Source organism: Melopsittacus undulatus, chromosome 4, assembly GCF_012275295.1.
Source record: "Melopsittacus undulatus isolate bMelUnd1 chromosome 4, bMelUnd1.mat.Z, whole genome shotgun sequence".
NCBI classification, from domain to species: domain Eukaryota; kingdom Metazoa; phylum Chordata; class Aves; order Psittaciformes; family Psittaculidae; genus Melopsittacus; species Melopsittacus undulatus.
Genome location: NC_047530.1, coordinates 49,381,765 through 49,398,024, shown reverse-complemented (window position 1 = coordinate 49,398,024; position 16,260 = coordinate 49,381,765). Strand labels below are relative to the sequence as shown.

Here is a 16,260-nt window from a genome sequence, read left to right as displayed (position 1 = left end):
CCTGGGATAATAATTAAATACCACTTCAAGTTTCCTCACCCAAAGGGCTCAATACAATGTCTTTCCAGGCCATAACACTCTCAGGGAAACAAGGAAACAGTCCACACCATCAGTAAGCAACACCTTTGTTAGCAGCCTGACCCATTTTATTAATTATAATAGCTTCAGCAGATTGTCTTTTCTACTCTTTAAAAAGCCATTCACTGAGGTCTTAAGTTCAAATGCAATTACTCATTCAGAACTTTATTTTAGATCAATAAATTGATCACAGCAATTCATGTACCTGATGCAGGAATAGGAGCTCAGTGCACTTGATGTGATCCCAGTTGACAAGGTGGCCTCTCCACAACCAGTAAACTGTGGACCTGCAAAACAGGAACCTGTGTGTCAGAAGTCATGTGTCCTTTGCATAATACAGGGAAAACAGCTTTCTCTAACCATGTCTTTCAGGAAGTATGAAAGAGACCCTCTCATTAACTGGACTAAAAGCACTGGACTGAAACATAATAGAGAAAAACTCAGCAAGATATAAGAGCTTTCATTAGTGTGACTGTAAAGGGATGGTGCACAAAGCCCATAGGTTGGCTCATGAAGTCATAGGAATGCTGATGGCAGCAGAAACAGAGCATAGGGGAAACATCATGTTCTCAAGCTGGTGGGATCAAGCTCTTCACTCTCAATGGGACTTAAACTCCTTTCTCCCACCGGCACTTTCAAACAACCCACACAGCATGCTTCCACTTAGGCCCATGTTCAAGCACTTAGAACAGGGTAGCATTATCAGCTTCTTTACATAATTTGAATCACATAAAACACTGGATCAGATAGGAGCACTTCCTGGACTTGAGACTCAAAAAAGATGCTGATGTAAATTCCACACATTCAGAATACATAATGTACAAATCCATTATTTTTGGGGGAAAAAGTTTGTTGGAAGAACAGAAAATAAAAGAAACTAATACTGCCAACTTAATCTAAAGAAAAATAAAAAATCAGCTTTTGTGTTTTCATAAAACACTGAGCATTAGAATCTCATTACCTACTATATTGGCTTTTCAGGATGTTATGCTTTTGATCTTTTTCTTTATAACCGCAAAGACTAGTTTTCTATTTATATTTGTAAATGAAAACTGAGATCTCCCCAAAATCTTGTGCATACAGAAATTCTAAAGGTTTTAATAAACTAAAAAATTAAAAATACTTTTTTAAAAATCAATAGAACATCAAAAGGTGTCATCAGTGAGACCATACTGCACAAAATAACGAGATGACTGCACACAGCAGTCTGTCTATTTCTTCTAATATTGCTGCATACAACTGTAAAGAGAGAAGATAACCTGTGCCTCAGATGCCCTTACCAGCCATCCCAAGGCCCTCAGGTGTCTTTTGAGCTCCTTTGGACTTTTGGTTGCAGTTTCATCACTACCCTCATGGAAGACCAGTAATGGGTCGTAGTCCGAGGACAGCACCAGGCTACGGATTCTCCTAGCAACATCCTTAACCTAGGCCCCAAAGAGACAGCAGACTGCCCTGTGAGAGGGGCTTGAGATATTGGATCCTCTGGTCCTCTCAGGAGGGAGTCACCTGCAACTATAACCCTTCTTTTCTCCTTCATGGAGGTAGTTATAATACAGGGCATATGCCTTCCTTACCTTGTCACCACCTCTGGTGTGGATGGACCTTCATCCTTCTCATCCTTTGACTGGCCATCCACATCCAGAGCCTCATACCTGTTGTACAGAGACACCTGGGGAGGGTGAGGTGTACAAGAAGGGGTTTCACTTGCCACCTCTAGAGTGGAGTTTCATCCATTCACTCCTATCCCTTGAGATACTGCCTTCAGTCTGGCAGAGGGAGGATTCAGGAGCCCCTGGATCTTTCCTTTCTGCTGGCTGTTGCAGGGAGGCCAGAGCCTGGCCCCACCAGTCTATCTCCTTCTTTAACTCCTGATACTTCTTAATGTTTCTTCTTCCTCTTTCATCTCTGCCACCAGGCTGAGCAGATTGTCCAGCTGGTCACATGTGACACAGCTGCTGTCCCTAACACCACCTGGTACCAGCAGGAAGCCCTGGCACTTCTTGCAGCCCAAGATCTGGGTGGCTGCACGTTTTCATGGCAGCTCCATCTGGGTTGGTACATCCTTCCTGGCACGAACAGAGAAGATAACTTTGCTCCGGGTAGGTACCATCGCCCAGCTCCTCCTGTCAGGGATGGAGCAGACCCCCTGAGATGCTAAGGTGCCCGACCCACGCACACCCGCGGCCTCCTCACGGCCAGACCGGCTTCCTGCGCTTGGGCGCTGGTGCTTTACCACCCCCTGTCGGTCATGCGGCTCTGGGTAAGGCCCAGGAGGGGCCAGGGTGCCTCTTGGCTCCGGTCCTTCAGGAGCGGGACTCGTGGACAAGACCTCCAAGGTGTCACAGTAAGACTCGGATACAAATGTGCTGTGCTTCTAAACTACACAAGAAGTCTTTTCAAAGCCCACAGGGCACTTGGCAGGTGCATATGTTAGATCCCATTCTAAAGCAAACCAGCTGGAAATCGACACTCCACCAGCTTGCTGCCAGCAGGTTACAGTGAAAAGGTGGCTTGTGACACTTCCTTTCCTCCAAGAGCCCAGAGAGCCAAGTGCTATGGCTCTGCTTAGCTTTGTCCAGTGTACTCACTCCCATCACCCCATTTCTGAACTGGCTGAAAGGCTTTGAAGGGAAAGCTTTTAAAGTGGAGAATGTTACAAGCAGAATAACAAGAAGTTTTATGCCACTGCAATAACTGCTGTAGTTACTAAGGCAGAATTAGTGAACCTGGAGCAATAGAAACCATCAGGAATGGACAATTAAGAGTTCAGACTAATCTTCAAAGACAAGATGCTTAAAAACCTTATAGCCTGACTGAAATCACTGAGATCAGAGAGTGATTTAACTCTTCCAACAGGCCTACAAGGCTTTTGGCACTTATTTTCCAAGTAGGTTTTCCTTGCCTTCAGTTCAAAGTCATCTAAATGGTGAATTTCAAACACCTGCTTCAAGTGAAGAGGATGGCACCAGAGGATGTGCTTTATTCAACCAGACAGACTCTACAAGAACAAACATGGATGTTTAGCATTCCCATCCTCTACTTCATAAGTAAAAAAAAGAATAAATCTGTATGATCCAACTACTGAATAAATTAAATGGATTAATTAGGTTAGACATGTGTCCTGGGTTCAGCAGCAGCAGTTATTTTTTCTCCTTAGTAGCTGGTGCAGCGCTGTGGTTTTGACTTTCAGACTGGGAACAGCGCTGATAGCACTGATGTTTGTAGTTACTGCTCAAATGTTTAGTCTGCCCAAGGACTTTCTGAGTCTCATGCTCTGCAGGGAGGAGGAAAAGCAGGAAGGAAGCAGAGACAGGACACCTGACCCAAATTAGCCAAAGAGGTATTCCATACCACAACGCACCCTGCCCGGGATGTAACTGGGAGTTACCCAGAAGGTCATGCACTGCTCTGTCAGGCTCAGTCGGCGGGTGGTATCGTATTCTCTTCCCTTGTTATTTCCCTTATCATTATTATTATTGATGGCAGCAGCAGTGATTTGTGTTATACCTTAGTTACTGGACTGTTGCATTCTTTTGATTCTCCTCCCCATCCCTCCCGGAGCAGGGGGGAGGGAAGAAAGGGGGGAGTGAGCGAGCAAGACTGTGTGGCTGACAGAGTTTAAACCACAACAACATGCAGAAGAAATATGACCAATCCTTCCCATTTAAGCATACTCAGTTCAGGAGAAGTATGGGGAAGGAAAAAAAATAAAATCTGTTTCATAAATTAAACAATTCAAGTACAGCATTAGCAGACTTTTCAAGTAAAATGTAATCCTATAAGAGAATGGAGACTGTGAAACACTCATTGCACTGATGGGTCTTTACCCACTTTTGAAAACTTCTGCTGCTTAGAACAGGATTACTACATCAGGAAGGAACTCCAAGTGTCATGCAAGATACAAAATCTGCTTTCACCCCCAATGTCTTCAATGCAAAGTGCGTCCATAGTACAGACACAGGATATTCACAATGGGAAGAATATGTCCAAACTCTTATTTCTCAGCAGCTCTCAACAAAGGCTTTTACAGAAGTGAGAAATGAACATGAGGACATCTTGAGAGAACTCTATATACTACAAAGGACCTCAGTGGGACAAATGTGTATTTTCATTTTCAACTTATTAGAACAAACAGAATTCCATACCTGTTCCAGTTTCAAATGCCAAAGAAGCAAAACCAACAAAACTTTGAGTAAAACTAAACTTTAAGGAATTATTTCTACAATGTACTTACCCAAAATTTCAGGCTTCTTTCCAGTTCAAGAAAGTCCTATGTATCGCTTGATGTGGCTTGACTTACATTCTTAGAGACAGAATTTGCTTGACTTATGTTCTTAAAGATCAGCACAACTTTAACTCCTCTGCTGTAAATCCTGTTGCATTTTAGCACACAGATCGAAATACAAAGATACAACTGACCAGGCACGTAGCCCAGAAATAAACTCCAGACTCTTGTCTGAAGCAGAGGAGCAGCTCTACTGCCCACCTAACGGAACATGTCTAGAGGCAACATTAATGAAATGGCTTCTTCCCTTTTCACGGTTTTTAATCTTTTCGGTTTATGAACTTTTTTTTATGTCTGCCAGAAAACTGGACTAGTAAGGAATGTCAGCAAACATTCTGTTGAAAAATGTTAAACCCTGCTGGCTCCACCACAATGTTAAGCACAGAGCTGGTCAGTAAACTTCTCATTTACCTTCAAAGGGTAAAAAACCAAACAAATCAATATCTCTGTTATCATCATCTACACTTTTTAAATCTGGATGCTCTGTTAGCCTATTACTACAGCTGTTTATTTGTTAACTGAAGTTAATTCATATTATTGCGGATAATAAGTTCAAAGCCTATGCAACTTCAGGCTTACTGACATCAATCACACTGTGACTTTCCAAACTCTGCTACAAAACCTTCCTTTAGCAAAAATTAAGCCTGTAACCTTACGATTATGTATTCTGTCTAACTAGTCCCAGTTAAACCAAAAGAGATGCAAGATGTAAGGTCCAAAACATGTTTCTGTTCTTTTGCTTGGTGTTTTTATTAAATTCTGCCTGTCCTGGAATGAAGAAAGTGCCGAAAAGGTTTTGCTAACTTAATTGAAAGGTTTTATTTAATATCAGAGAACTCAATACTTTCTTTAATACTATAAATTAGCATCCTAGGAACGCTTTTAGCTGATATTTTACATGACAGTCTCAATAGCATTCTTAAAAATGCATACCCAGTGCTGACACTGAAACATATCCAATCATCTTAGAATTATAAATAATTTCTTTAAAAGCCTGGTACAAAGGCAGAATTCATTGCTTTCAGCAGCCACTCCAACTGATGAAGCAAGCTCAGTTTCCAGGCAGAAGAAAAAAGTGTCACAAATGTAAACCAGAAAACTGAAGGGCAGTGGCAGTATGGCCAAGGTTAAACAGATCCGATTAAACAAATCATTTCCATTATGCCCTAAAGGCAACTAATAGGACACTGTCTCTCCTGTGAGGGAAGACATCTCTAGCTCAAGACTTCCCTGATCTGGGAACCAAGGTTCATCCTTGGGTGAAATTCAGGATTAAGAGCAGGTCTGAGCAAGCTGACAGGCTCAGCCAGGCAACTGAAATGAGTAGGGAACACTGCAAACTGGGGTTATGAAATATCTGAACACCAGCAATGTACGCCACGGTCATTGCACTTGCAGCTGGAGAGAAGCTCTGACTAGCAGCTTTAACTAGCAGAAGTTCTAACTAGCAGCTCTAACTAGAAGCATCTAACTAGATGGCATTTGAAGGTAGCTCCCACCTGAGAGTGTTTTTAAACAACAAGGATTATGTACCACTACCACCAGTCTCTCCCATACACAGGCATATCTCACACAACCAGATAGTCATTGCCTCCTCATCGACCCTGATGTGTGAGAGCCTTATCAATAGAAGGCTTGTCAAAAGTCAATTTAAAGAAACAACATATTGGCACACCGAAGGGTCTATCTCTCCACTAGGATTCAAAATGGGTAAATATTCCAGTCCTTTGTGAAACATTTCCTTTCAGCATTATTAATTGGATTTTTTTCATTTCAAAGGGGGGAGATTGACAAAATGCTTCTACCATCAATAAAGAATCAACAATTCTGACATTTATACAGAAAAAGAGAATGTAGAAACAGTAATTTTGGTATAAGAATTTGACTGATCATTGGCAACACACCACACCCACAAGTTATTGGAAATGCCCATGTGATGCTGTCTGCTGCCTGAAGAGAGCACATTCTACAATGCTGACTACCAAAAGACAGTTTAAAGCCTGAGGTATCAAAAGTCAATTGAATCCGGAATTCCTCCAGGTATGGCATCTTGTAGCTGATTTTCACCTTCTCGATATATTCTTTTCTCTCTCTCTGCAGAGATCCTCAGGGATCACATTTCTCTTCTCTGCATCTCCTGGAGCACCAGAGCAGAAAGAGAAAGGAACTGAATTTTTTTCTTTCCCTTGACAGAAATACATATACTCCTGATGGGCTGCATGGTACCAGAATACTGCAGCCTCCTATATGATAAGAAAAGGCAGGAATGATTAGCTTCATAGGCTCCAAAACCCAACACAGCCATCTAAATATGTTTTCCCTTGCACTGCATATTAGTTTGGCATAGAAATGATTTGTGTCAATGCTGTATACAGTTCACAAGTAAATAAGCTTAGAGCTAAGGCTGAGAAACTCATTACACAAGTAATAAATTCCAGCAGCTCAGAGATGCAGTACCATGGGACAACAGGACAGTATTGATTGAGAAGTCACCCAACTCCACTCTCAAGGAACTCTCGTAGCTGAGATATTCCAGAGAATAAAGCCATATTTGATCTTTTCATATTTTTTAACTGGATACAATTTAGTAACAGGTATGGCGAAACTGTCCAGAAGCCAGCACAGTCCTGAGGAAAACAAAGCTTTATATGAGGCTCCTAAAGGTTGCAGGCCAGATACAGAAATAGGACTGCAAGGCAGTGAGGATATTATTCCTGTCCATCGAGACCCATCAGATTTCGGAGAAATGACAGGGGCCTTTTGCAATACATTTAAGCTTCAACATGTGAAAACACAAAGATTATAAAATGTCAAGACAATTTAATCTTTTGCTTACAAACCGCAAGCCGTTTATCTAAAAAACACTTGAGGGGTTTTGATCTTAGCTGATACCTAGAAGACATTCAAAATAACAAGACAAGACAGGTAAATCCTTTACTCCAGCTGTGCTGTCTCAGAAGTTTCCAAACCTCTGAGAGGGGGACAGATACACAGGTGAGAACAAGGAGGAAATTAGCATAGGACTACACCTGTCTTCCTCTCCAGCTTCCACTGACAACCAAACTATTGTGATTCAGCCCCACCAGCAGCAGTGGCAAGGACAGAATTACAAGGAATTCACTGAGCATCAGTCCCACAATAGCCAGCACTGCTGCCAGCAACAGGAGTTTTTAGGGAATCTCTCAAGAACAAGGCACTGTGAAATGAAGGAGTTTTGATGCTTTCTGCTTGTGCCCGAGGGATACCCTTTTGTTTGTCCTCAGTAGTGATTAAGATTTCATCCTGCCCCAGCCACTCCAGCTATGCCTGCTCCAGTTGGGCTTTTTTCCCTAGATACAAGCATTTAAAACCCAGAAAATTTCAACCTAAGGTTGAATGTGCACTTTTCACTGTCATTACAGTACCACACAGGAGATGAACACATTCTTTCCCATGATGATACACAACACTCACAAACAGTGAGCTAAATTAAAGAGAGTTTTGTCATTTGCCTGGCATTCATAAAGTTTTTCCAGCTCCAGGCTGGAATTTCAGGTATAATAAAAAAGGAATAGGAAAAAACCCAACCCCAGCCAAGAACCACCAACACCCTCATACGCAAGATATTGATCTCAGGAATAGCAAGATATTAGTTTTGGGAGTAGATGACAGGTTCAAGCTGAGATCTCTGAGTCTGACAAAGTATTGAATGTGGTTATTCCAATCCTAGAGAATGCTCTGGCCAGCCCAGCACCGGCAACATTAGGTGAAAAGGCTGCAGTTTTCTTTTTCTGTGTGGGAAGATCTTAGAAAGTAGTTTGCTTGTTTGGCTTTTTTAACTGGGTGCAGAAGAGGCTCTGCAACCTCTCTCCCCTCTCCTGAGGGTCTGGCTGCCCATGCTCAAGCCCAGCCCTAGACCAACATAAACACAAGCTCAGACTAGACCTCTGTGACACAGCTATGTGGGAGAAAGCTCTGTGGATACCTCCAGCAGGGCCTTCCCCCCTTTGCTATAGACCTTGCTTGAGTTCACACAAGCTTGTGCCTGGCCCTCCAGCTTGCTGACCCTAGCTTCATCTTGGACCTGCCTCATCTCTATGCATCTGATCACTGCACTCCTGGACAGCCCTGGTTACCATCACTGCACTTGCCTGTTCCTCTTATTCAGGTGCAGATGGACTTGTCAAATCTGTGATGAGGGCAGTGCCCTGCCTGCCTTGTTGTGACCTTTAGCTCCTGGCTCCCCTTCCACTGCAAAGCAATCTACACTCAAGCTTGGAGCTAAGCACCTGGCCCTGAACCTGCCCTGAATCAGAACTGGCCTTGGCCCCAGGCAGTTAAAACTCTAAGAGAGAGTAGGTGAGAGTCTTTGGACTACTGGAACACTTTGGGCAATGACACAACCTTGTAAGAACATTCAAGTTTTCTACCTCTTAAAAGCTTCTTGAGACAATAAATAAATAAATAATCAAACAAACATAGTAATTAGAAAAACAAAACAACCCCTCCCAATAAACATACTCCCTCCCAGCTCTAACCCTAATCTGCCATACAACCTTGTGGAAGTATAAAAAGCTTTCAGCATCAGTTTAATATGCAGCCATGCATACTGCAAGGTGATCCCTTTTCAGTTCAGTTGGTTTGTAGTAGTATTTCCTGATGTTTTCTTCTTGGCCACAGAGTAAATCACTGAAAATTCTACCCCAAATCCACAGTGGTTAAATTACCAACATACCTTCCTCTATTATCTAAGTCACATTAATTATGTTCAGCTTAATAGAAGCAATTATTTAATTAGTACTAACTGCTTTTCACCCACATGCTCCTGGAGAAACATTTTAGGTTACACACCAGCCAATTACCTGCTGTCTTGAACAGCGCTTCATCACAGAGTTATTAAAAGTTCAGCAGAAAAGTCCCCAGACTGCACACGGCTTTTGTTTTTAGAAGGCTGTGATGTCAGTGGGGTGAAACTGAGAGGGCTGACACATACAGATCTTAAGCAGCTGCCCTTATATTAAAAGAGTTTGTTTTAGAAATCAATAAAATAGTTCCTGCCTCCCCCTTTAGCATGACTGCTACTAATATGGGCATAGTGCTGGACAGGATGACATTCCCACTTTAGTGAGAGCTGACTACCCTCGCACATGCACATACACTCAGAGGCAGCACTTTCACTAACAAGTACACAACTAGATGTCATACACAAGACAGGAGGGAGAAGGCTAGCCTAGGTGCCTCTCAACCTAAGCATTGAATTGAAGACATTTCAGATACTCACCAAAACCTCCATAGCATTAGTGTGGACCTAAGTAACTCATTCAAGCTTGCACTGCAGTGTGACTCTAGCTTTCTGCCTTACCCACAGAATCATCTGGCCAATCCCAAGCAGCTCTTCGTGGAGAAGCAGCTCAGCAGCTCCCATGAGAGCACATTCTCTCACTTTTAAGCACAACACCTCCACCAAAGTTCTCCTGTCCAGCCAAAGACAGATGGCCTGGGTCAATCATCAGACACCACTGAGAGAGAGTTGGACTGTTTCCCTAATAAACAGAGAGAGCTCAACTTCAGATGCTGTGAAGCCTCCAGAGTACAGTCCCTGAAAGCTAGCGTCAGGGTTGCCCTGTTTTCTGTGAAAAGGGGCTGCAGAAATCCTTAATTTCTGGGGGCAATAAGGAACACAGAGGTATACCAAGGCCCACACAATACCAAAGGCTACAGCAAGGCTGGCAGAGCTCACTGCCTCAGGGCAAGCAGAAATAGATAGTACCTGGGGAATGAAAGGTCTCCAGTGGGCATGGAAGAAACAGGAGCATTGGTAACCCATACATAGCCAATCCAGCAGGTCACTGAAATGGGAACGTTAATTCCTGGGCCTGAGAATCATTTACTGAGCAGTCCTGAGGGTAATGAGGTCTTACCTATACAAACATTGAGGACAGTTTACTGAAGTTAATGAATTTCATTAATGCTTTAAAAAAGAGATTTCTCCTACCTTGTGTAGATAACTATGCCTGGGAGGTTTGTGTAGGTTGACTACATTGTTTAAAAACACCACCTTGAAAAACAGCTACTTCATACTAGGTACAGAGATGACAGTGAAAAGCTGAGACCTTATCTGGCTGGAATTCAGATTGTCAGGAAGAAGAATGGACACTCTTCGAATTGGTCAAAACTATATACTGCAAATGAGCTATTGGCCATGTAGAAATCCCCATGGGAAGGCCAAGGTGTTTGTCAGACACCTCTACTAAGCTCCAGAGAATTTATAACCAGATGACAAGACACAACCTTCAGCTATTTAAAAGCAAAGCAAATCCATAGGTGATGGTGGTGCTCCCACCACCCTCCTACAAGGATGGATCAAAGCATACAATGTACAGAGCTGCAACAGGCATCTTGGGTGACTTGAGAAATCAATGATAAATGAACCGAGGGTTCAGTTTTTAGAGGGCTGCGTATCACCTTGAGGATGAAGTGGAAAAGGACTGCCCAAGTTTAAAAACCAATTCATACTACTTGCTTTGCAAAGCTACTCTTCTGGCCTCACTAGTAACTCTCTGGGAGCACATGGTTGTTTTGCACTGCATATGTGCTGGGCACAAAGTTATAAAAGTCTCAGCCCCCAGTGGTCTGCAGCCTGATGAGATGACAACACTGGTTCAAGTCCCCAGACTGAGTAAGCACTGGATAATGTGGGAGAGGATGAGGATGCTGACAAGGAACATCACAAGTACCAGTCACTAGTCCTCCAGACTTAAGCCAACTAATCCACAGTAGGAACATCAAAAGGCTGCCTCTTCTTTTCTCCTCTTCCCCTTAATTAAAATGATTTCTAGAAATGAACTCATCTCCAAGTGCTTGTTTTAAACAGCAACTTACGTTCCTACCAAAAATACAGAAATGTAAAAAGCATAAATGTCATTCTGCACAGAGGGCTCTGAAAAATTAGACCCTTTTCTTCATCACTGTGAACCTGAAATATTGTCACACCAAGAGTGGTTCGAAAGATGCAGACAAGATAAGTTGAATAATATACTCTCCTGGAGTGTAACACTAAAAGTCTACCAATATATCTGACCTCCAGTTAATTGACTAACAGATCACTGAAGATCTGGGAAATGAAGGCCAGAATGAGGACATTTCTTCTCTCATTCCCCATCACTTTCACCAGCTCATCTTCTAAAAATCCCAAGGTTGCATTTTACAGGTTACTAAAAAAGGCAAGGCAGACACTTTGAAATTTATGAAGAGCCAAGGGAAACTACTGAGTGCCACCTTTCTCATTTCATTCCTCATGCCACTGGCATAAATTGGGTTCACAGTCTGCTCCCTCACTTAACAGCCCTATGTATCTTGCATTCATGTATCTGTCCCTGTCTACTCGCTTTTAATACCAGTTACCAACATTCATTTCTTCTCAGCTGCCCTTCTTCCTTTAGGGTTCTCTCTACAGCGCTGAGGGAACCCAGGAAAATACATATTTAACAATTTCTGTTTATATTGCCAGGTCCTTAGAATAGGGCACTGCACTCATCCTTCCTCAGAACGAGGCTAAAAAGACTACTATTTAAACTTAGATGCTTACAGTAATAGAAGTGACTAGCTAGAACCACTAAAGGCTCAGAAGCTCAAAATGAAGGGTTAGTCAAAGCCAAGTTTTTTTTCCTATATAGGAGTGCTGTACAAAAGAATCAGGCCCGAAGGATTGGTTTTAAGAGATAATGACCGTATAAAGATGCAAAAGTGTTTTTTCCTGGCAGGCTACTGTTCCTCATTTCCTGGGTTTTCTGTATTTGTTCTCCAGCATTTAAATCTAGCTGTTGGAGCCTCAAAAGCACAAAGGTACCTAATACAATATTCTAACTAAGTTCCTGTAAGAAACGCCTCCAAGCCATTTCACTGAACGAAGAAGCAGAAACATTTACCATCAGGTGGCCTTCTCAGCTACAGAAACTTGCACCACAAGCAGCTACACTCCAGTGCTATTTGCAAAAGGTAAGTCTTCCAGGGCTCAAAATAATATTCAAGAGGAATAAAAACTACTGACTGTGGCTCACAGTGAAGGCACACTTTTTGGAGAACAATCTCAAGCCATGGTTCTTGAAGTGCTGATTCCTGTATGGAACCAGTCAATATTCAGTGGTTGTTGACAGCCAAGAGACCCATCTTCTACAGGGACTTCAATCTTGCTGTCCTTCAAAGGAGGAAAAACTATCAAAACTGAACATTAAGGTGCTAAAACAGAAAAAAAATGAAACTCAAGAGAGATGACCATGTGAATTCCTAACATAACCAGGTCTTAGGAATCTCTGCTAGCTGTCATACACATAAAGATGTGGCAGATAAAGCAGCGTACAAGTCTACTGAGTTGAGCACTATGCAAAACTTGTTTCAAGACACTTTCTAACCCAGAGGCTAACCTAGACTGGGGTTATATGACTTGTTTCTATTAAGAAGATGAAATAAGGCCAGATAATGGCATTTCCTGGATAATACTTATTCACAAAATAATACTTAGAAAATTTTGTTTCCTCAAATAAAAAACTGAACAGCAAGAGACAGTTGTTTGGATTCTTTCTCAATTTCAATGCTCCTGTCGACCTGCCCTGTATACAAAAGTTTCCTGTTAGGCTTTTCTGCACCCTTGCTATAAGGGATTCCTAGGCTGCCCATGGGCCACCTTGCTAGTACCAGCTTCAGAGATGTCTCTCATATTATTTCTCCCTCTGACACTCTTTCAAGTACTCATTCCAGCAACAGATCTCAGACTCCAACTGACCTTGCAGGGTGCTGCACAAGGCCAGTTCTGCAGTGTTCAGCACATCACCACAATGCCATACTAAATGCACTTAAACTACTGCAGTAAAGCACATCGAGACTAGTTTTAATAGAAAGGGGGAAAACTGCCAAGTTCTCCAAGTTGGTCTCTAATAACAAGATGTAAAATTGAACCTCAGGAAAGATGCAGATTATGATCCTGGCATTTAATTTACAAACAGTGATAAAATACTGTGTATCTTCAAAGTATGAAGTCACTCGGGTATTTAACGGCACTTGATGGGCAGTAAGCCCTGTTTTGTTAGAAAATAATAACATCTTAAACGGAGCTTTTAAAAAGTGACCACGATTTTACAATGGTAGGTTTCTAGCACTACTTGAAATGAAGACCTTTTAAGTAATTTCATGCTATACACCAGTAAGTTGAAGGATTCAAAACCAAGGTGCAGAACAAAGCCTTGAGAGATAAAGTGATCTGCTCAAGGTCCCCTAAACTAATTTTTGACAAAAGTCTATGCCCTGACCAGAAAGACAGTCTTTCCTCCAACACTGTATCTTGGGGTGATTAAGAACATAAGCAGGTACAAATATGTATCAATGTTAAACCTACATTCCTCCCTGAAAAAAGCAAGCAGGTATTTCCTGACTTACCCAAGCAAACCATGTACTATAGCAAAATCAGATGTGCGTAAATCAGAGCTGAGTCAGTTTAGTGCTAAGGCTGTGCTCTGTCCCTAAAATAGCAAGCTATCTTGGGTGGAATAAATGCCCCCATTATATTTATAATGAAGCTAATCAATTTTGGGATTGTAAAAATAACCCTGTCCAGAATTCTGATGAATCATATGACATGTCTTCCAAGGACTCTATTGTTACAGATTACTTTTTTACTGGAACTTCAATAATTAATCATGTTTTGGGGTACTTTTATTTCTGTGTGGTTTATCCTTTGATGATCTAATTTACATTTATAATGATCTATTCCCTTGCAGATTAATTGCTCATATTATTTTCTCTATTAATCAGACATCAACATTTGCATTACAGATGAATGACTTATTTTCATACTACTAAATCTGGCAGCATGGTACTAAATGATAAATACTTTCCTCAGTTCTAGGGGTGATTTAGTGTTGAGGTCCTTTTAAACAAAGGCATTATTAGGATCTTAACACTCCTTTGAAGTAGGCTCGTGGTTCTGTGGCGTTATCCACATATATTTATTATGTCTAAGAATTTACTATTTTTCTGCAAACTGTAGATGCACAAATACTTAGTTCACCCATTTCTACCAAACAAGCCCTGAGCAGAGAGCAGGGAGTTCTGAATCTGAGACCATCACAAACTTCTTTCCCAGATTTCCCCCCCCCCCCCCCCCGAAAAGCTGTTTTTGTCAAAATTGCTTACTTACATTTAGGAAAAATATATTATCAGTGCTAGTATAAAACAGCACAAATTGTTGACCTGACCTAGGCAACCTGATCATGCCTGGAGCAGATAAGGGACTACTCATACACACAGACCAATAAGGCAGTAAATTCTGGTGGGTGGCTGTGGACAGTTGCCTCCTTCTTGTCATGGCTATGTCCAAAGGAACACCTTTGGGCCCTGAGCCATGTAGGAATCACAGACCATATCCCTGTTACCTGATGGGTGACATTACATCTAGCCCAGATGGGTTGGTTGCTCACTATCCTTTCCCCAGATGCAACTTAGGCATGCAGGCCAACAGAGAGAGGAGGAAGAGTCTGCTTACCCCACTCTCCACACTTTGGTGCTTCATCTTCACCTACTTGTACGGAATAGGAAGCAATAGATGACGCTCCCCCTAGGCTGCTACTCTGACATGGAGGCTTGGGCATGGTACTAGTATATCTGTTCTTTGCACAGGAGCAATGGAGCCTTTCACATGTCCTCAAAACTCTGTCACATTGGAGCACAGTCAAGGTCATACTAGATCAAATTATTAAGAGACATGTTTCTTGTGCCTAGAAGCATCCCCAGCCCCTCTGGGTCAGCAGCTTTAACAACAGACCTGGTGTCCTCTGAGTAATGACTTGGTAAGCCCTGCTGGTTTCCCCTTTCACTATGACAGAAAAAGAAATGGACATGTAAAATACCCTAGCATCGGAAACATTAAAAATGGTGCATTACAAGCAAATGGAGTGGAAGCCATACTTTCTACAGCATGAGGAAAAATTCTCAGCAGATCTGTCAAATGCATCTGAAACTCCCCAGCTGTGGGATCTCTCTTCTCCTCCGTGTCCTTTAACCAGCACTATAACTGCTGCCTTGAAATCTATCAAGAGGAAGCATATCTGCGCTTGCCACAGAGGTTTCCAAGCCATTTCTTTCAGTCTGACATAGCTAATGTTTTCTCCATGTGACTTCAGTCAGACAGAGGGGATAAATACCTCCCCTCTGCCCACTCCCACAAAGGAAAAAAGAATCCATTCTATCTTATGACAGTCCACGCCGCATCACCTGCACAGGCTACTTTACGAGCAAAGACAAATTGAAGGTCGACTACATCTTAAAGTGATGAAGCCCTTTCTAACACCTGTTTGGTTCCTTAGTCAGGGTCAAACTACAATCTATTCAATTCTCAAACAGCAATATTTTCATCTGCAGACATAGGGAGGCTGCTCGCAGTGTAACATACTTTTTAGGTAGGTAAATGTCTCAAGGTGGTCCTCAGTGAGAACACCTTCAAATCAACCAGCTCAGCACAAGGTGTCTGCCGCACAACATGAAGTATTAAAGTACTAGCTGACAGGCTCAACTTGGCAATAACTAGGAAAGTTATTTTAATAACTGATTCATGCAATGTCCTTGTTTTCTAGTCCATTAACATGGTCCCTTCCATGACTTCATGGTTTGGTTAGTAAAGCTCAGCAACTCTATTCATTTTGGACACAAATAATACTTTCCCATCCACTGGCAGATGTTGTGCAGAAGGCTGCTCATTTCAAAATATAAAGTTTTTTATAGATACCTCATTCCTTACAGCATATTGCTGAATTCCACCATTCCCATATTGTATCAACTCTTCCCCATCTCCTCATACACTTTACATTACACTGCTAGTCTTGCATCATATTCCTGGGGTCATTAAGTACCTGAGCTGTAAACATCCT

The 16,260-nt window shown here is 42.1% G+C and overlaps 1 protein-coding gene across 4 annotated transcripts in view; it reads right to left on the bottom strand.

Moving 5' to 3' along the window:
* Positions 1-16,260, bottom strand: part of TSPAN4 (tetraspanin 4) — a 459,690-nt gene that overhangs the window by 298,733 nt on the left and 144,697 nt on the right. For all 4 annotated transcript variants that reach the window (XM_031049021.2, XM_031049020.2, XM_031049023.2 and 1 more), the window contains one exon: positions 284-365. The gene's annotated coding sequence lies outside the window, so the exon portion shown is untranslated. The remainder of the gene's footprint in view (positions 1-283; positions 366-16,260) is intronic.